Source organism: Cibotium barometz, chromosome 19, assembly GCF_041138505.1.
Source record: "Cibotium barometz isolate CiBa-2024 chromosome 19, ASM4113850v1, whole genome shotgun sequence".
Lineage (NCBI taxonomy): Eukaryota > Viridiplantae > Streptophyta > Polypodiopsida > Cyatheales > Cibotiaceae > Cibotium > Cibotium barometz.
In genome coordinates, this window is record NC_141064.1 from 40,536,119 (window position 1) to 40,542,152 (window position 6,034).

Sequence of the window (6,034 nt, forward strand, 5' to 3'; positions counted from 1 at the left end):
TTTTGTTTGTTTTGTTTAGTGGATGATCAAAATGTAGTCAAATCCTTTGTCTTGGCGTGTTTCTAATGTGTCTACGGCTGAGTGTTATTTAGGTATGGCATGCATGACTCCACGCGCATGCTTATGTATGGTTTTGGCTTGTGGTTCTTGTATTCATAGGAGTTTGGAAATGTTGGTCATACTCATGCTTATAAAGTTTGATGGGCTCTAAGTGCTGTGAGTTAGTCATGGTTGTGTAAGTGCGTGCCATGTGAGAAGCATCTTTTTTTGCCGCTTGTCTCTACTGTCCCATAGCTTCATGAACATTCCAAAGATGGTGAGAAGACCTTTAATGTTCAAGAGTAGGTTGATGGTGTTAAAAATGTGTGCCATAGAATCTGTTTCAGCAAACCTGAGTCGGCAGAAGATCACTCTCTTCTGAGGGACGACGACGATGGAGATGAGATCGGCCATTCTCCTCTTGGAAAATGGGTGTGGCTCCTGCACGCTTCCCATTTTCCAAGGGAGAATTGACTCCAGTCTCCCCTCCTAATCTTCAAGACCCCATGAGTAAGTATGTTGAAATTTCCCATGTGCTGGCCGCATAAACAAAAATTTCGCAGTGAGGATATTTGGCCAATTGGGGTAAGGTGAGTATGTTGCAGTGTTAAAGTAGTACTTGGAACTTGCCAAAACCATAAGAATAACAATGGGTGTTGCCCAGAATTCTTAATTAGAACAATCCCCTTGTAATTTTCACGGCTCAAATTGAGAAAAATAGGTTGTGAATTTAAAGATTCAAAATTTTAAAGTTTTAGTTATAAAACCGATGAATCTATGTATTTTTTTAATAAAAACCCAATGGGATTGAAGGTCTGTCCTTTTTTCACTGGCAAGACAAAAAGTTTATTTCTAACCCTCCCCTTCTCTCTCTCTCTCTCTCTCTCTCTCTCTATGTATCAAATTCCCCTCACCCCACCCCACTATTGGGGCCAGTCTGACATGTCTATGATTCAGAGGATGTATCACTTCTAAGGAAGTGTTTTTTTGGACTCTTCTAATGAAGTGTTTTTTTGGACTCTGCGGAGCAATAATCACTTCTAGGAAGTGTTGTTTTGGATTTTAGAGAGTCAGTTGATGGGCTCTATTCCCTTTTTTTTTTTGGTAACCTTGGCTCTCCTTTTATTTTTGTGACTCACCTCAAGGGTCAATGGCCTTTTGATCAGCATTTTCATTGGTCTTTACTTTGTTAAATCTTTAAGATTTTCTGAAATGTTAAATCTTCAACCAAACACGTGGTTAACATGCTATTCGTATATTAAATTACCCTTTAAATAGCTGCCTATGAAAAGGGATAGACATTGATGTAGTTGTTGGTTATGATGGTTGTAATTGCGATTGTTCTATGCTAGGTTTATTCTGACAGATAGTAGTTGTTAGGAATAATGATTGTTGTAATTACGATTGTTAGGGCTGAGACTAGCTTTATGTGCTAATCTCCCAATAATTTGAAATGGGCTCTTATCAGTATTTGATTATCTTTGAGGTAAATTTCTACATTTGGTTTCGATACTACGTTATGCCATGTCTGCATTTCCCTAGTTTTGCCAAAACAAGGTACTATAGTTGTTTTTGAAAATGAAGCTTTTGAAGTGCAATGACAAACTAATCAATGCTTGTCATTGAAGTATTTGCACGGAATCTTACTGTCAACTAGTCAATGCATACACATGCATCATTTCAATGCACTTTGTTCTTGATAGCAAGTCAAAAATAAACTTTTTTTTCTTAACCAGTGAAAAAAAAGGATAACCTTAAAGCTCAACCAGTTTTATTGAAAAAATGAACAGGTTAACCAATTTTATAATTAAATTTTCAAGATCTTAAATCTTTAAATTACAAGACTAAGCAAAATTACAAATGGTTTTTCTCAATTTTAGCCGTGAAAATTACAAGACTAAGCAAAATTATAAATGGTAGCCATGAAAATTACACTTAAAAGGTTTTTGTCTTTGTGCCACACTACTTGTTAGGTGCAACTCTAGAGTGGCCAATTTACACACGTTACAGAAGCCTTGTGATGTGATCTTTTTGTTTTGAGGAAGTAGTTTGTAGGCCTCTCACAACGCATCTTTTTGGCCTTCCATGATAGGCCTTTTTTGTGTTAAGAGTTTGTTTTTGTGCATCAGCCTTGATAGTCAAAGAAGAACTTAGAAGTTTTGAACTATTACTTTGTCTAAGATGCCTGAATCACTACTTTTGTGTCTGCATTAAGAGCTGCAAGGAAGACCACATCACTCTTCTACTTCTTCTTAATGGAGGCCTTGTAGTGGCCTTCCCACCATAATTGCTTTTTGACGGGTGTCATGCCTGTTTTTGAGCAATTTGGTTGTAAAATACTTGCAAAATACTAAAATGCCCACACTAAAATACAAGAAAACTTGCTATATTTCACCAAACCCATCAATTTTGAAGGGCAAAGGTGCCCATAAAAAATGAAGCCTGTTTCCCACACCTTTGTTAAGATGGGGCATCAAAATTCCAGCTGGTGTGGGAATACGAACCTCAAGCCTAGTTTAATGCTCTCCAACTAAGTTAACTCGGTCGTGGGAATGCTTTGTAGCTTGTTTTGTGCCTATGTTACGTTTGGGATTCTTGAGTTTATTGTCCATGGAATCAAAGGTTGGATTTGTGTGATATGTCACTTGGTAAAGAAAATAAGAACGTCTCATGTGAATGTGTTTAGGTGGAGAAAAATAAACTAGAAAATCAACCTTCACACTAAATAAATGTGTAAAGGAACAATGCATAGAAAAAAGGGTGAAAATAAAAATTGGATAAAAAGAGTCTTCAAGCTGGAGTAGCTCAGTTGGTTAGAGCGTGTGGCTGTTAACCACAAGGTCGGAGGTTCAAGCCCTCCCTCTAGCGCATATGGCCTTATCTATAGCGCATAAGGTCGGAGGTTCAAGCCCTCCCTCTAGCGCATATGGCCTTATCTATACACTGCCAGCTCACTCGCCCTACAGAGCGACCGGCTGTAAACCGGCCGTTTTGCCGCCCTACGGCCACATGCTCAAATCTAACAAAGAATCAACATTTCAAAGACCATCATCGTCACACACCCAAAATTGAACGACAACTTTCATTTGTCTTTTTTGCTTTCCAAATAAAACTCCTCTTGCCATCTATATGTATGAAAGCTGTATACCAGTTCAATTTAATACATAAAAAAATACACACCGTGTGCTGAAAATTGGGGAATGTCAGCATTGTTATCATGGAAGAATCACACTTTCAAATGTTTCTTAGTCCAACAATTGATAATAACCAGCCCAAGTCTAGCCAAAGTGCCTTGGAAAGTTGGCACACTTAGCCAATTTTTTAAGATTAAAATCTTGGAATGCGGCTTTACCTTGGAATGCGGCTTTACCTTGTGGCTTTTTAAATGGATGAGATTTCTTATATGAGATTTGTTTTTTTGTTTTGTTTTTTGTTTCTATATGTTAGAGATCACAACCTACAAACATGTCCGGTGTGACCAATACAATATGAGAAGGGACATCACTTTACGCATCATAATATGTTGCCTCACTATTATGGGACCTCAAAAGGCCCTCAGGCTCAAATCCATGCATTTTCTCCACACGAATTCATATTTTTGAATTCGAGGAGTTGCTATTAGATTCCCCCAAAAAGGCCTCAAGACTAAATCCCATGGGATGTTTAAGAGGGTGGAGGCTGGGATCCATGGTGGGGAACTGGGCACAAGCTTCGGAGGGCCATTGGGTAATTGGATGGGTGGGAAATTGTAAACTCGGCCTAGTTTGTAAACTTGCCACATTTGTAAACTCAGCCATGTTTGTAAAGTAGGGAGTAAACACTCACGGAACGAATGAACCAAACACTCTCGCACTGGATGGAACCAAATGCCTTCATTTGATGAATGCTTGGATCAGGATGTGCAAAGCTCAGATCCAAGTAGTGATGATCCAGACGTCCCATAACACGACAAAGATTCTGCGGAGAGTTTTTCAATCGTAGTGTGTGCTCTACCAAATCCTTCAAATTACATCTCATCCACCTATTTCACTTTTGATAGGGAGAGCTATAACCTTATGCTAGTAGATATTCAAGGAGGTGTCCATGTGACCCTGGAGACATCATTGAAAGCATGGGATAACAAAGGTATTCATGACTTGAAAAAATGGTGGAGGATGAAGGATGCCATTAGATTGGTTCAAGGTGATGAAGGTTATGATTGCTATTGGCTACTATGCTTGAAAGCAAGCCCCCATTTATTAATTGCACCAATGGAAGATGGGGAAGGAGTTGTTTGAGGAAGTCATTTTGTAATCTCTGTATGGAGATCACTTAGGGATCAACGCTACAAGAAAAAGCATGGTATACCTGTTTCTTATGTCAAAGACGTGATTAAGTCATGTGAACTTTGCAAGAGCATCAATAGGTAGGTTGATTTTGATACTTTCCCTGGCTTGCGCAAAACAAGAAGGATAAAAAAAGCTTATCGAAGGAAGTTATATATTCATGGATAGGTCCTATGTGGAGGATGCGTTGACTGACATCATGATCAAGCATAAGGTGAGGCTAGTCTTACTTCGCTCTATGTAAAAATATGGGCCATCTAAAATGCATGTTGAATATATTTGTCCTCGAGGTGGTAGAGTTGGCCAAAAGGGAGCTCACATGAGAAGATTAAGAATGTTGAAGTGTGGATGCCCCTTCAAGGTGCAAGTTGAGTATGTTGATGGGCTAGTAATGTGTCCATCATCTTGCATGCACATCAGGAGGGTCATCTTTTAGGCTCTCGCAATAACTTGTATCATTTTCTTGTGCATTGACAAGTGCTCCACTCTTGCATGGATGATTTGTTTGAGGTCGATACATGTTGGCATGTAGCAAGATGTCCACGCTGAAAGAAAGCTTCCACATGCAAAGTGCCTCACTGTTGGATCATGTCACCTTAGGTTCTTCATGATTGTTGAGATGTCAAGCTCAACATGAGCTGACACTCACAAGGCGCCTGTGCGACCATTAGACTTTTGAATCACTAGTAGGTTTGGTAGCTGGCATCGACATATCTTTGCATACCATACATCATCATTGCATGCAGATACATCATTTTTCGACACAACATTAGCACATGTCGCATAACAAACAACCTTTTATTGTCCTCACTACTTCGGCTAGAGGGCGCATAATTATTTTGTTGCACTTTTCCACTTCTCATGTCATTTTGCTTCTTATATCAATCTGCCTGCACATGCCCAAATTTGCCACCCATAATCAAAATAGCCTCGTGTATCATTTTGTTGCCTTTGCTAATTTCTACGACCTCTTTGACTTCCCCTGACTCTAAACTTGCCTCTTCCACACCTGTGTGTTGTTGTTGTGATTCATGGAACTGTTGTTTGCTAACCATAATTTTAATTACTTGTTCGGCCACCACCTTGGCCACGGCCTCAGCCTCTACCTGCACGTGTAGAAGGCATGTTGCTCCAAACTACCTTTTTTTTGTGAAGACTGTTCTTCACCCAAACTCTTTCCTTCAATGATCAACATTGACACCAAATCCGTAAAGTTGGGACTGTTCTCCCAAGTCTGAATAGACGTCCTGAATGCCTTGTATTGTGGCCTGAGACCACGTAGACATACTTCCACCTTATCTTCATCATCAATAGAAACACCAATAGATGCAAGGGATTCCACAATGCCCTTAATCTTCAAGGCATAATTATTGAGAGACATGTTTTTCTTCTCCACAGTATGAAGTCCATTCTTCAATTGAATCTTTCGTGCCTTGGTGTTAGTTTCATACAACTTCACCAAGGTGTCCCATGCCTCCTTGGGTGACTTAGTATCCTATATATGCCCAATCATGTGGTGTCATGTATACTAATAGAAAGCCAATACATGACTTTTCTTGCTCCTTGATTCCAATCCTTGTATTCTTTTACATCTACAACAATTGGATTAATCTATGGTATCTCTGGTGCCTCCTCATGTTCACCTTCAACGTAGCCCCAATAGCCTTTTC

General features: G+C 39.5%; 1 non-coding gene across 1 annotated transcript; it reads left to right on the plus strand.

Moving 5' to 3' along the window:
- The first annotated feature begins 2,833 nt into the window (after nucleotides 1–2,833).
- On the plus strand, nucleotides 2,834–2,907 carry TRNAN-GUU (transfer RNA asparagine (anticodon GUU)). Its single transcript has one exon. It is a non-coding gene; the product is annotated as a tRNA-Asn (tRNA).
- The last annotated feature ends 3,127 nt before the right edge of the window (nucleotides 2,908–6,034 follow it).